Genomic DNA, 15,570 nt, shown 5'->3' with positions numbered 1-15,570 from the left:
CTACTTACCCTGCATATTTATTTCGCCTGCACAAATTCATTACAGCGAAATTAAACATCTTTCCTAAATTATTAATAATCCTAAATGTTTATGAAAACACAGAACAAATAAACATGACAAACACTGTGATTCAGATGAAAGAAAAGATAATTATAATCCTTACATATTTGCATATGGAAAAATGAAGACTTTTGAGTTAATGAGATTTATCCTTCCCTCTGACCATTTTAGTGGAATATTTTTTAAAAATCTATTAAACTCCAGATTCCCGCATAAAACAATACAAAATACTACAAGAAAAAGACATTAGAGTCAATCTATTCTTCATGCTAGTCACAAAATCAATTGCATTTATTGTTCAGAAAAATTAAAAACCTTCCTACATTTTATTAAAGTGCACATCTCAACCATATAGGGAGATAAATAATTGATACATTCCAAATATATCACCTACAAAATATTTATTGGAAAAAAATAACTGGTTTATCACCCATTTCCTTCAATAGCAGTTCTGTGCTGTTTTGATGTTTACAACTTTAATGGCTTTTTTTTTAACAAGAAAACATGCCAGCTGCTTATTATTTCATTGTGCTTAACATTTTTTTATAACAAACTATCAAATTTGCTGAAGATAAAACCCATTATCGGAGGGAAACAGTTGTACGCTAACAGGTATAGCAATTTGGTTCTCTTAGTGTGATAGCACTTCAGCATTTCCACACCAAGTAATGTGTTTTTGTTGTGTTCGAGAGTCTATTGGTCCTTAAATCACGCCTGGATGTCTAGAGGATTTGTTTAAATCCTCCTGAAGGGGAGCCGCGAAGCTTGGTGAGTTCCGTGCTGTGAAATGCAAAGGTTGCAGGGATGTTCCTTGTGGGCAGCTGGTGGAGGATGCTCTGGGCTCAGCACCGGCAGCAGCAAAGCTGCCCCGCCGCCGCCACACTGCAAAAGGGGCAGAAGGATGCTCCCCATATGTTCCCAGGTCTCCCACATCTGCCCCGTCTCACAGGCAGCAGGAGATGTGGCTTCCCACCCTCTACAAACACACACACCGGGCTTGAGCAGGGTGCAGGGACGAAGGGACAGCCCCACATCGTACCTGGACGAGGAGATCACGCTAAGTACTGCTAGAACCCTGAGCAACAGATCTCAGGGACAACTCCAGGTGCTCCCTCGGAGCTCTCTGTCTGCAGTCCTGTTTCCCCCAAATCCTCCCAACAGCCAGCCTGATCTTTATTTTCCTTTATCTTGCTCCACTAACTAGCCCGTAGCTCCTCTGCTGGGCAGGTATGTCAGCTTTCCTGGAATCAGCACCAAAACTGATTTTAGACTTTCTCACTGTGCAGAGCACCCATGGAGTTTGTTGCATGGTCTCCACACAGGCTCCTTCCTCCTGCTGCTGCGTTGCCTGTGGTTGCAAGGGGAAGCTGATTTGACAGACTACACAACTTTTGGAGCTCCCATGCTTTTATCAGTATATCTATATCCACCACATGGCATTGTCTTATAGATATTAATCCTTCACCATCACTTGACTTATGGTGGTGGTGTTCCTCACAGCTGAACGTGGGACAGCAAACCACAGTGAGATCATGACATCCAGAACAGAAACATGAATGCTTTGGCCAGGTCACACCTTGATTGAAGGTCCTCCAAGTTCCCTGTGAATGTGGTAACATTTCTTTGGTAATACTCTCCATATCACCCTGTTAATACCAAATTTCTTAAGAGATCAAAGGGATTGGAAGGGATTCTCAGTCCCTGAGCCTAGTCCCTGGCTTTTAGGAAGCTGCCATTACTCTTCTGGTTAGGAACTTTTTCTTTGCTAAACTACCCATATTCATGACCAATTTGTTCACAGTTGTTTTTATGTGGGGTTTTGTTTTTCTTTTTTTCCTGTCTAAAATTTCCAGCATTAAAGGATACCTTTGAGAAAGAAAAGCTGAAGTTATAATTTACTATGGCTCTGAAGGGTTTAATAACAGCAGAGTTTAGACTCCTGGATGTGCTTATTAAAGAGCTAAATCTTAGATCGTGAGATGCTATGGCATGTTTATTGAATGCAACATCCAATTAATCAGTAATTAATAGTCCAGCAAAGTGAAGTATATTGAAGTGGGTTTTGAGGAATGGGGAATGATTTCTTGGCATCAGGAAATGCAGGATTACGATGGAAATCACCAAGTGTCACTCAGGGTTGGACTTTACATAGGGTACTTAGGGCAAAGAGGTACAGTGTCTCCTGCCATTCAACTAAAATGAGAACAGGGAAAGATCTGTAGCTGTGATAACAGAGAGGTAGAGATGAGAGTAAGGGCAAGTTCAGGCAGCATGCAAAATGAAACAAGTACTTGGTGCTCAAATGATGTAGTAATTACTCACCATGGGTTGGCCAAAGGGAACAGAGTCTTGGGTGTGAGAAGAGGTCACAATTAAAGTGGGAGCGAATCTCAGAACAGCTGCAATGATAAACTCCAGAGACGGGGACTCAGTAACCTCCATCCAGAATTTGGAAGGACTTAGCATGCCCAGCCATGCTTCTTGTGGCAAATGCATTCAGTAGATTTATCAGATTCAGGGTGACTGGGCATGACAGCAGAGTAACAAGTGTAGTACCTACAGATGAAACAGAAAAAAAAAAAAAAAAAAAAGGTGCCTCTGGCTTGTTATTGTGACCTGAGTGTTAATAAAAGCTGTACGGTAAAGGTTGAATGAAAAATACCAAAACCAGTTAAGTGAATGGCAAATGAAATTACATACATCATGGTCTACCACTGGTAAATTGTGCCAGAATAATTCGATGTAGTTCCGTGATAAGAAAACTGCTTCCCTAGGTGGAAGAATTAAGGATGCCTCCCCAGAGATATTACTGGGAGTGGAAGCAAACTGTCTCCTGCAGAAGTAAGATGTGGCACATCCACCTTTGTAATTCAAAGCAGAGAGCTTCTATTTCACATGTTCACGACTCCAAATAAAGGCAGACTGAGGCTCCGTTTGGAGCTTTGTAGATTAAACGCCTTCAGGTTCAGAGGAGTCACATTGGTTCATTGCCTTCATTACAGCAAGAACGTTTGTTTGGCACTCCCAGAAAAATAAGCAAATAATTAAAACAGATCCTTGTATTCAGATAATTGCTTGATACACAAAAGGCTCTTGACTTCCTAAATCGTACAAATCTTTACCAGCAATCAGAATCTCCCTTTGGGCTCTACTGTGTTGTTGAGTACATTTAACCAAGAACGTAGTGGGGGAAAAAAAAAAAAAAAGACTATTTATACTGGCTTTAGCCATATCTATTTCTTATTTGCAGCCCTTATTATTTGGCCAGTATAAACCAAGCTGCTGCACACATCCAGTTCTCCATTTCCCAGGGCAGTGGGGGACCAGGACCCCTTGGATAACAAAATGTGAGGGTGACACCAGCACATCGAGGAGTGGCTGCAGAGCTCCTTGGGCACATGGGGCCTACCCTGCAGACTCAGATCGGTGGATTTGCACGTTCCCCACAGCCTGTGGCTCCCAGGGCACTAACTGCCTTAACCACAGTGTCTGTATGTTTGCAACGCACCACATCTGCACCAGCAACCCCTCCCAGAGGCAAGGGGACACGCTTCAGAAATACCAGGCACTGCTGCTTCTTCCCCTCGGTCCTTTGGAAATTCCTTCTCCTTCCTGGTCTCTCCTGGCTCTGAGAGGCAATGTCGGGCTAGACACAGCAGCACTGTGTGGAGAAACATGGATTATCCTGAAGGAAGATGGGCAACGTCCACGGTGAAGGAAAACAGAATGATTTGGAAGAGAGCTGTTCCTGGAAGCACTCTTGTCAACCTAATGCTAACAGCATAGGTAATATAGGACAAGGACAATCTGCCTATGGATAAGAGAGCTGGGATATAGATATAGATAGATAAATATAAAGTAAGTTTTAGAAATACAGCTAAAACGAAGTGTTTAGGAAGGGAATTTTTCTAACCTGCTTTGTAACTCAACTTGGGGTAAAATAGGATTTTGGAATGTTGAAATTTCCTGAAGGATAGCAATTTCAGTTTTATACCAGCTTTTAGTGTGGTTTCCACCCTATGTTTTGTATCTCAACTTGGGGTTGATTTAAAGCAGACCTTTAGAAAGGAGACACACAATTTAAGTTTAAAGACTCCCATTGATCCACCACATGCTTCATTGAGTTACTGTTGAAAATGTATACCTTATCTCTAATCATTCCATCCCGTTCCATATTAAAGGGCAATCCATGTTCAGACAGACAGAGAAGGTCTGTGTGTGTCAAAGGAAATGATTTTGCTATGAAATAATGTGATTTGGGAAAGCAACTTTTGCTTCAAATGATTTTTGCTACACTTTTAACTTCAAAAATTCCTTTTGGTTGAAACATCATTGACAGTGCCATTTATCCTGATTATTGTTAGTTATTGAATGTTATTTCTAATGAAAATTTTCATTGCCTTTGAAGCTGTGGTTTGTTCCTTCCTAGCACCAAAATAATCACATGAGGGCTTAGAGTTCAGAGCAACGGTCTGTCAAACTATATAGCTCTTGGATATCATTAACAAGTTATTTGATAATTACTTGCTAATACATTTTGAATCCTTTGTTAAAATCATTCATTTAAAGTTCATAAAACTGTCATACTAATCATGTCCTTTAAGGTCTTCAAGCTCCATTTTCATGAATAAAACATATACACATTTAAGGGTTCTCAAGTCTATACTTTAAAACAATTAGAAATTCAACAAGTTCATTAAAAGTGTGACCTAAGTAACTGTTCAATTAAAGTGAGTTTGCTGCTACTCGTTCTCCTGGATTTCTTCTTGATGTTTTCATGCATTGCAACTCCCAAATCCCATGAAGAAGCTCAAGACATCCTATGACTCTGAATGATGACAGACTAACAGCAACTTCATTTTCACTGGGTCATTATGAGGGGTAGGGAAAGTCTTAAACACCAAACACAAAATTAAAAAAAAAATAATTCTCTCCCTCCTCTATTTCTACTGCCACTTTAAAGTCATCTTATTAAGAGAAAGAGTGTTGTCTCAAGGGAAATGCTACAAATTGGTCAAAAAATTGCTTGTAACTCAAACTAAAGGTGATGTCCTGGCCAATGATTCCTCCAGTAATGTTTTTTGTCCCCCCAAGCCCTGGTTTTCACAATGCAAAAGCAGTTGTCTCGGGGCAGCCTGCAGATCCAGGTGGATGGGAAGAAGAGACAAACGGATGTGGGCAGAAAAGTAAAAGGTTGTCATTTTTCCTGCTTTTCTCAGCAGCTCCAGAGAGCATCTGCTTGTATCACGGAAAGGGAGATCTCGTCAGGGCTTTCTCCTTAGCTTGGGAGACTGAGATTGTGAGATGGTTACAGTCCATCCATGTAGGATTGGCTTAGCCAATGGAGCAGGGTATGGCACGGCAGGATGGTGGGTTGTAAGGCTCCTGGTGAGTCTGTTCATCTGTTCTCCACTCTAAATGATCTGGGTGCTAAACTAATTGCTCCTCGGTCTCAAAACCATGGAATTTGGCCTGCATATGACAAAGAAACAATGCCCCGACAGAAAGGTTTCACTAATCATTATCACGATCCATCTAAAATGCTGACCCAGTTGGGAGCTGGCTATATGTATGGGGGAGAACCACCTCTTCCTTGGAGTCCTTTATAGCCCTAGGATCAGCATCATTTCTTCTTTGACCTTTCCTGGTAAGGAGACCTCACCTGTTTATGTGACCATGTTGTTAATTAGTCTCCTCTCAACCAAAGCTGCTCAGAATCTGCCTTGTGCAGATGCTGCAGGTGTCAGCCCCCTGCTTTGCAGGGCCCTGCATTGAAAACCTCCATGCACATGACTGCTGTGCATTGCCACGATCAACTGCATGGGAGCCTGATGCATGTGGAGAACCTGAAGCCACGTTAGATAAGAACACTCTCGCCTGGAAGGTGTGTTTGTGGGCTCCTCTGGATGGAGCTTGGTGATGTTTCACTTGGCTGCCAGCTTGAACAGCTCTCCATGTTCAGTGCATCCCACGCTCTGTTTTATTACACTTCAAACCCACTTTGTTTGCAAAGGAGGAAAAGCTGTCAGAGGCCGTTAATCCAAACAGAATTTAATCTCTCAAACAGCATTTACTCAGGCAAAGCTGCTAAATCTATATATTAAAAAACTGTTGACAATTAATTAAAATGCTTCATGCTAAAGTGTGAATGGGGCTGCTGTGCAGGGCATTGTCATGTGTATCAACATCCTCTCCCTGGGACACACACCTCTGCTTGGAATCGAGGCAAAGCAACTGCCTTCTCTCTAGGCATTTCTCTGCTGGCAGCTCTGCTGCATCCTGGCAACAGGATGATGGAAAGGATGGTTCTGAAAAGACAAAACCGTGGATGATTAAGAGCTTCCTGATCTTTATATTGCAAGGTTGCAGCTTGGAAAAGGAGAGGCAGGAGCCCAGAAGCTTATCGGTCCAGCCTAAGCAAGGCTTGGAGGTGTTGGAGGTGTTGTCCAGTCGGAGATGGGAGCACACAGGTTCTTAACAAGGCAAGACAGTGAGCTGGAAGATGGGTTTTGGGAAGTCACCAAAAAAAGGGAGCAGCAGTCTGCATGGCATGTGCAGGACAGCCCTACGAGTGTGTATACAAGAACGCTAAGTAGAGGGAAGATGACATTTCCAACTGGCAAAAGCACATCATGACTGTTTAATTGTCATCACAAGGATCAGTTTTCCCACATTGGCCTGAGGTTTGTGACATTTTTATATAAAATTGAAATAATTCCAACCTGGACTTAAGACAGAAGAAGCTATGGAACGATTGTCTATGCTGCTGTAAAGGACAAACTGCTGCTGTTTAAAAGACCAAAATCACAGAGATCAGAAACCTCCAAGCAGCGGAGCTGCAATGGTCAAAGCAGTACATGTGGCAGAGGAGGGTGAGAGTGCAGGCAGAGGGGACACAAAAATCATAGACTAGTTTGTGTTGGAAGGGACCTTTAAAGGTCATCTAGTCCACCCCCCCACCATGGGACATCTTCAACTAGATCAGAGCCCTGACCAACCTGAACTTGAACGTTGCCCCTCTGTACTCTTCTAAGACCTTGTGAAGAGGGAGCATGATGCTTTCATGGCCACGGTGTGTTGTGGTGGTTATCAGGTACCAGTGAGGAAGGGGCTGGAAGACATAACCATACTATCTGGCACAGAGACATAGAAACTGGTGGGTACCAAGTTACAGCAGCCTGCAGCCCTGTCTCTTTTGGTTGCATGGCTGGGCACAGATTCCTGCCAGCACAAGTCCTGCCTTTTCATGGTGTAATCTCCTCTCTGAGAAGACCAAAGCCTCAGGGTCAAGACCTGCTCCTCTTGCTTAGTTTCTTTTCTTGTTCAAGCTCCTCAAATGGTTCCAGTTGCACTCTGGAAACGATGGGACAACTCCTTTGGAAAACTGGCTGCAAATCTCCTCTATTCCCAGTGTCATGAAGACAAACAGCTAGGCAGGAGGTCTCTCTCTGGACAGAGAATTTTGTCTGAGCTTGTTCTGGGTCACTGAGGTCTCTGCTCCAGCCACATGCCACTTTCTTCTCTTTGAATTGCATTGGTTGTAGTGGATGTCTTCCAACTTACTTAAAGCTGCAATTCCTCATGAAAATGTGTCAAGTGTTTAACCCTGTTTCACCACTTAGTCCTTTGTTTTCCTGCTGCTGATACAAGTGTTGTGTGATCTTAATAGGCAGTAAATCTAAAGCACAGGAGGCTCCTCCCTTGCTACCAACCCACAGAACACTGCAGCATTAAGCAAAGGTCTGAGTCAGGCATCTTCAAACCTACATAAGCTCTGGTTAAGGGACAAAAACCCAAGACCCGCAGGGTTCTGGCTTTGATAATTTTGTTGGGCATGGATTGCACGCTGACTGATGTCACAATCCACCAGAGCATATATGCATCACCTGCGGGCATCTCTAAACCACCACATTCAAGCCACACATTGTTGTCCACCCAGCACAAAGAAACGGTAGGATCATCTCAGAAAACACATTCTATTAATTGTAACTGCAAAATTGAAACTCTAACTTACCGCAAAGGTTTTTAAGATTCATCTCACACCTGCTTGGCTGCACACAGCCTCTGAAGGGTGAGGAATCCTTGATGGAGAAAGCTGGCTAGAGACAGCAACAAGCAACACAGCTGAGAAGCAGAAAACATAGAGGGGTGATGAAGGAAGCATTTTCCATGGGGGTGGGCTACCTCCTGCCTGGCTGCTGTGGAATGCAGCCTACCAGGGCTCACACATGGCAGGAAGAGCCAGCTGCACTCTCCACCTCTCCAAGCATTGTCTTCAGGATAGGGAATTAATAGCTGCTCCTGTTCCAGTTGGTAACACCACCACCACCACCAGCAAAGCTCCAGGTACCGCTCCTTGATTCTGTATCTTTGATAGCAGGAGAGACCCCGAGTGGGTGGACAGGCACTGCCTGACTCCCCAGCTCTCAGCGCTCCCCCCTGCACATCCCTTCCAGCTGCCTCTGTGAGAAAATACTGTTGGGAAGATACACAGCCCCATGGGTATCAGCCTGCTCTTGTGTCCAACCCTGTTGCCTTCAATGACAGTAGAGTGATGTAGCCCATGCTGTAGGAGAAGCCCAGCCCAGAGCTCTGCAAAGATATCAAAAAGAAAAACAAAACAGGACTTTATGCTCCTTTGAGCCCAGCAGTATTTTGTCCCCATATCTACTGAACAGCATCCTAGCCCTCAGCATAAATATTCCTGTACCTGCTGTAACTCATTTTATCTCTATCCATCCCCAGCAGCTCTTCTCTGTGGAACATCTGCTTTAAAAACTCTGAGGAGGGAGGTGGCCACAGAGGATGACCCAGGGCAGTTAATGTCCCAATTACCCCCATCTGGGCTTGTTTTCTCAGTTGACAGCAGCAGCCGTATCACCTTGCAGCCGTAATTGCCCCATAACACCAAGCCCTGAGGTGAGGATCTAAACTGAGTTCTTCAAGGAAGAGATGTCCCACTCCTCCTAAGAGCAGGCTGCTGGTTAGGGTACCTTCAGGAGTTCATGTCCCATAGGAACTGTTGTAGGAAATGCTTCAGATAAACGGGAAGCCACAAAGCCATTGTGCCTGAGCCTGTCCAATTTTGCCTTGTAAAGCAATGTCCTTTGTATCTGTTATGGAAAACTATTCAGATTGCCAGATCCTCCCCAATACTTGTTGCCTTAAGGCAGCTGTAATGAGCAATGGGGTTACATTTCTTCCCTTCTCTGCTGTCTGCAGAACCCATGTAGGAACTGAAAATGAGTGCCACTTCTTTTTTGGAAGTTTGCCCTTCAGCTGGCAAATAGGGATTGATTTTGTTCCTGGCGGTTGTAGAAATTTGAAATGAAAACATCTAATTTTAATATTAGCAATAATTTCAGTGCATTAACACCTTTTCCTGCCAAAACATCTGTGCTGATATATGCCAGGCCAGCATCGTGGTTTGCAAGAGCAGCCAGAGGAAATACGATTTTGTGTTTTATTGCGACAACATGACTAGCAGCACGGATGAGAAAGCTTCCTCGTTGGGTCTATACAGATACCAGTGGCCCTGAATTTTTAATTTTGGAACAGGATGATCGGTCCTAAAATCTCCCCAAACTTGATCTTTACAGTCTAAAATATTTTTCTCATCATGTCAAGCTTCTTCCAACTGTGTCTGTTTATAAACTTCGCATGGTGTAAGACAAATGACTTCAACTTCACACTAATATAAAAAAGACTTTTCATGTTGGAAATCTGTTCCGTTCCTGTGTATGCACCCAGGGCCATTCCCAACATGACAGGTAGGACTGTTTCATTTTGAGGGACTTGTTTTTAAATGGGTGAGCACTTTATAAAATTATAAAATCTTACAGCCTCAGAACACCAACAAGAAAGACTGACACAATTTAATTATGGTTTTGGCATGTGTTTAGGATTGTCTCAGAGAAAAGTGATTTTCTGGGAAACATCCTGGCACTGAACTCTATCATTCAGAAGTCTGTAATGTGAGAAGTCTAACAGGTGTGGACAGGACAGTGAAAATTCCCAAAACTTGGTTTTTACAGAAATCTTCCAAACCTGCTGATGTAAATACCTCTGTCTGGGCCTGTGTATACATGTTGCACTGTAAGAGAGGCTTGAACTTCACATCTACTGCAAAATATATTTCTCAAAAATTGAGCTTTACCTAAATCTTTCTTTTGGCTTTTTATCTTCTGGGATTTATTTATTTCTTCTCATTTCAGTCTCCAAATTAATGCATTTTTTTCTCAGCTTTTCAAGATCCAAACTGAAACACAAACACTTTTAGAAAATGCATTAAAATTAATTTTTTTATTTCCACCATTCCAATTTAGAACAATTTATCATCTGATTACCTTTAGATTGGTGGCCCACGTCTCCCCCCTCTCTTCCATCTGGAATTCTCCTGGATTCCTGTTATTTTCCTATATTTTCAGCCCTCCGCTTTCTTCTTTTGTCTGTTTGCCTGAACCAACAGACAGGCTGTGGCTTGGTGTTTTAAGCAGGTCACTCCTTGTGGAAACAGGTAAGGGCTGTATTTTAACTGTGCTTATGGAAAAACTGCTCTGGGTTTTCCTTGAGCTGCTTGTCATCGAAATCTGTGTCAGTTTGCTCGATTGCCTCACGCCTTCTCCAATAACCAGGAAAAGGAGCCAAGACTGGGAAGTGAACAGACATCCCGCTCACACCAAACTCATTTCCTCAGAAAGCGAGGCTAAAAGGTGAGGCTTTTCTCACTGAAAAAAAAGAGCAGAAAGTCCATATTTACCTAAACAAATGTTCACCGGCATCAGTACTGAATGCATTAGCCCATCATGTGATACACTGCTGTGCAGTTCACCAGCTTTAAATAACTGAGCGCAACCTTCAAATGGGGGAAGTTTTCCCCCCTGTTTCTGAATGCCCTTTCCATTTTACCTGTAACCCTTCAAAAACAACATGTGGGAGCATCTCTTGTCAGCCCCCAGCGTGGCATGGGAAGTTGCTCTGCCCACAGGGAAGCTCAGCCTCTTGTCCTCTGCTGGGAAAGCAGCACTCACTCCTGGGAAATAGTGCTGGAGATCTGAATTTACGTTTGCAGGTTTATTAATTTTTCTTCTAAATGGGTTTTTACGCTACGATCAGTACAAGGGTGTTCAGGTGCTATCCGGTAATGCATTAAGCAGTATGATTAATGGTTGTGTTGTTTATTCTCTCACCTGTGCAGAGGGAGATGTGTGTACTTTGGAGTATTTTATTTTTCAGAGAGTCCTGCTTTAGTCAATAATATGCATGCTTGTGGCACTTCTGGTCTTGCAAAGCCTTGAAATGGAAATTCCCTATGTTCTCCTTCAAGCCAGAAAACCAAAAATACCGAAAAGGCTTCCAGTCTCTAACACCATTTTTTATTCAAACACAAACTACAAGGTAACTTTTGAAATAGAGAACATTCAGCTCCGCTGTGTGAGGCAGAATTTTAATAAAGAGGCTTGAAAACAAATCTGTTCTCATGTCATGCTGATAACCTGGGAAATCGGCTCCCACCCCTGACTGGGAGGTAGAGACCCCATCAAGATCCTTATTGACAGGCTTGTGACGGGGAAGAAGCTACTCAAACTTCAGAGGTACCGCTGGGAACCAGTGTTCTCCAGCTTTTTTGCATGACTGCAGATGCTAGGGAAGAAGGACAGGAGTATCACAGGGAGATATAAATAAAAAGGAAACCATAAAACTGAAAAGAGTTTAAAATATGCTGGAGCAGCGGGACAGGCAAGCACTTGGCAAGGGCCTGTGGGCAGGAAAGCTAATGTCACTTATGTGACTGCCACGGTGCCCAGGGAATAAGAAACATATTCCTCTGATCTGCTTTCCAAATAATATTTAATTCCTCAATATATTTCCCCACAGGGGGTGGAACAGAGGTGTGGGAGCCACAGAGCTCCCCAAGGGGAGGCCAGAGCTATTGCACCCTTGCACGATTAGCGCGCACGCTTCTGCTGGGACGGGCACCGCTGCATTTAGGAAAAGCAGGAAGAACAATGACCTGATTTCAGGGAAACCTCAGGGCCCAACTGGCAGCTGAACATCGAGTGCTTTTTTTTTTTTTTTTTTTAGCCTGAATCTTTTCAGGCATGACTGCTTGAAAGCACAGGAGAGTGCCTTGTTCCTGCTGAGGATGCCTTCTGACAGGTCCCGGCGTTAGCTCCCCCTTCCCATGACAAAGAGCCCACCTGCAGATCACAGCCAGCCCAGCCCATTTTCCTTTGGGAGCTTGTCTTGCCCAAAGGGCTCTCCAGCGTGTCCTCTCATCCTTCCTCTCAGATATTCCCATATCGAAGGTTTGGGGCAATTCAGAAGTGTCTTTATGGAAGTACCCACAGCACTGAAGTCAAGGGTCTCCAGCACAGCCCTCATGCCTCGTGAACCAAGATGTCTCACATGCTCAACCTGATCATCCCTCCATGCATGCAACCTGGTCTTGCCAAAACAGCCTTTTCCCCTCAGTTCTGTGGCTCTGGACCGTTTTTTTCTCCCTGCTCAGCAGAATTCCCATTTTTCCCTGCTGTGTCCTGGGAAGCTGGGGCAGGGACATCCTTCATCTGCTCTGGTGGGAGGGTGCCCCATAAATCAGACTGAACTGTCCTGCCCCAGGCAGGTGGCTGAGGGTGTTGCTGAGAAAAGGGAAATAAAAAAAAAAAAAAAAAAAAAAAAAAAAGCGCCATAGCCAGGCTGCTTTTACAGGAATGTCAATTTTAAGCCCTAAGGAATCGGGGCTGGCTTGGTCCCACAGTACTGCAGTACTGCCTGTGCCCCTCGTGGAAACTTTCTGTCAAAAAATGTGAGAAAAGTAACGTGTTGCCAACACCAAACATTTACAATTCTTCCCACAAATCCTCTTGGTTACAAGTGGATAAGGATACTAAGCCAAAGAAAACTCACTGACTGATAGCTCAGGTAAACCAGCTCCAAGCTCCCTGGGATTATAAGGAGGCGGGGTGGGGAAATCTGAATTATTACAAATGGGGTAAAACTAAAGAATCGTTCAAAATTCACATGAAAAGCCAAAATCTCTGGGCAGGATTTAATCAAGTCTTGGTTCTGAAAAATCAAATATATTGAGAAGAAACTCCAGATGGTCGCCTTCCTGGACCACTTCTCCCATTACATGAGGAGTCCGCTAGAGAACGAGGAGTCCAGAAGATTTATTACAGTTATATTTCCTAGTTCTTAACATACTGCGCTCAGAAAGTCAGGGGGAAAGTTGCCCTGTGGAAGTTACTGAAGCATTTCATCTTTCAAGAACTAGAACTGTTTCCCAGGATGACCTCCACTTCACTTTGTCACACTGGGTTCAAATAATTTCATTTTTATCTCTAGGAGTTTAGTTTAGTTCATCTGTGTTTTTAAGGCCTGTTAGTCGTTAGTAAACGGTTTTTTTGTCTCCCCCGCCCCCAGGATATATGATGAAATCATACACAATCAGTATATCAAAAAGGTGATGATAAATAAAACAGCAGCTCATTTCACAAACAATAAAAATAGGTAAAATTCAATATACAGCACTTCCAAGTAATTTCAGCAGCAATTCCAAATTTATTGTCTTGTTTATTTATTCGATTTATGTCAATAAACATCACCATTCTCTTTTGCTGATGAATCCACCTCTCAAGAAACATTATGTTTCTCTTCACTGGAGGCTTGCAGGGTCTCCAGACGCCCGGTGGCACTCTACCAAACTCAGTACTTAGCAGTGCAGGAGCTGCCACACATTTATTTCCCCACCAGATCGAGAGATGTGCCAGGTCTGGATCAATATGCAAGGTAGAGCACAGCACAATGTCAAAATTCACCGCGCCGACTCCCTGACAGATGGGCAGGAGCCCGTGCTAAAGCACTGGATAGGATTCAGTCCAGATACCTGCAGTCATCAAATAAACTGTTCAGCTCCCTTCCTTCATATGGGAGGAGACCCCAGGGAGGGGTTGTTTTGGGAAGGTGAGTTGCTGTAGGGTGAAGGCTTGGCCGTTGCATTGCAAATGATGGGTGTTGTCGTGGCTGTTGGGATGCTGAGATGTTTGTATGAACATTGCCGTGGTAGGCAGGTCTCTAAGGTTCTCCAAGGTCTCCTGAGCATTGTTAGGAGTCGTAGCAGACTTCAATGAGCTGGCCAAGGACCTGACACTGAGGGGCAGTGGACAGTGTTAAGGTTTACAATGAGACATGAGCAGGTCCAACCTCATCCAGTGAAGAGCCAGATTCCTCTGGTGGATACTACTCGATAAAAAAAGCTGAAAAAAGCTCAGGAGAATCTGGAGGTTTCACTGGCTGTGACTGGTCCTGAAGTAAGTGTTATACTTCCCTGTCCCTTGGCTTCTTGGAAGGGTCCACGATAATCCAAGGGGCCGGGACCTCTTGCTGCAAGACCTCACTTAATTTTAAGTCCTGAAAGAGCTCCCTGACAGTAGAGCTTAAAAAAAATGAAATACCCATTTTTGTTGAGAGAGAGAAATCAAAAAAGATAAATGTTGCGCATTACAAAGAAGGCTGGGGTAAAAGGCAGCAGGACTGCTCTTGCATTCCCTGTAAATATCCAGGCTGGTAGGACGAACACAATAAACTGCCTATTTGTCTCCCAGAGTACTAAGCCTTCAGACAGTAATTGTGGGTACCCCAGAGCCTGCACGTATCACAGTTACAGCCCAGAAACACTTAAATTTGCATCCTCCTAGATAAAAACATGGCAACTCAGCAGCTGATTCAGCTATAAAGTCTTTCCCAATAAGTTATGAAAAGAGGACCAGGGACCTGCATTTTTCTCATTCCTACCCTTTCAGGTTTTTGGTGGTTTTTTTTTTTTTTTTCTTTTTAATAAAACCGTGTTTATGATGGTGGATAAAACATTTCTGTCATCCTTAATAAAAGCCTTTACTACCAATCAAAAATGAATGGTGAATGGATAAACTGTATATCAAGGCACAGCTTGGAAACTGGGCATTTTAGCAAAGTAGCATTTATGAGAGCTGCTGATGATAGGAGATTACATTTTATATCAAAACATATTTAAATTTAGGTGGAATTAACCCTACATCTTCACTTTAAAATCTTCCAAAGGCATCAAGGTTCTTTGAGACGTACTGAGCAAAGAAAGTTGCCATCAGTGGAAGGGAGGCGATAAAAAAAAAAAACCAAACAAAAAACCCCAAACAATCCAAGAGGGCAAATTTCAACTGAATCTTCCCTATGGAAACAAGCTACAAGAATTTTGACTGGATTAGAAGCAGAAGCTGATTTTTTTCCTGTTATTTCTTGGTCTCTGGAAAATGAAATGACAGTATTTCAGGAATCGCACAAGCTGCTTCTTGCTGTAATGAAAACACTTCATTTATTTAAGTATTTCTGTATATGCCATGAGAATATCTTTCTGCATCTTGACATTTGGACACAGCCATGAGCTGAAAACAGTTGGTGCAAAACAGGTGGTTATGCTCTACCCTGCAAAGCATTACACCAGCTCTAAAGGGAAGGGAACTGGTGGGGGTT

The 15,570-nt window shown here is 43.3% G+C and overlaps 1 long non-coding RNA gene across 1 annotated transcript; it reads right to left on the bottom strand.

Moving 5' to 3' along the window:
* Positions 1 to 1,548: 1,548 nt before the first annotated feature.
* Positions 1,549 to 3,712, bottom strand: LOC114011043 (uncharacterized). Its single transcript, XR_003552781.2, has 3 exons — positions 3,623 to 3,712; positions 2,383 to 2,616; positions 1,549 to 1,661 (listed from the first exon to the last, which is right to left on the bottom strand). It is a non-coding gene; the product is annotated as an uncharacterized LOC114011043 (long non-coding RNA).
* Positions 3,713 to 15,570: the final 11,858 nt, after the last annotated feature.

Source organism: Falco peregrinus, chromosome 2, assembly GCF_023634155.1.
Source record: "Falco peregrinus isolate bFalPer1 chromosome 2, bFalPer1.pri, whole genome shotgun sequence".
Lineage (NCBI taxonomy): Eukaryota > Metazoa > Chordata > Aves > Falconiformes > Falconidae > Falco > Falco peregrinus.
This window is presented reverse-complemented; position numbering and strand designations above follow the sequence as displayed.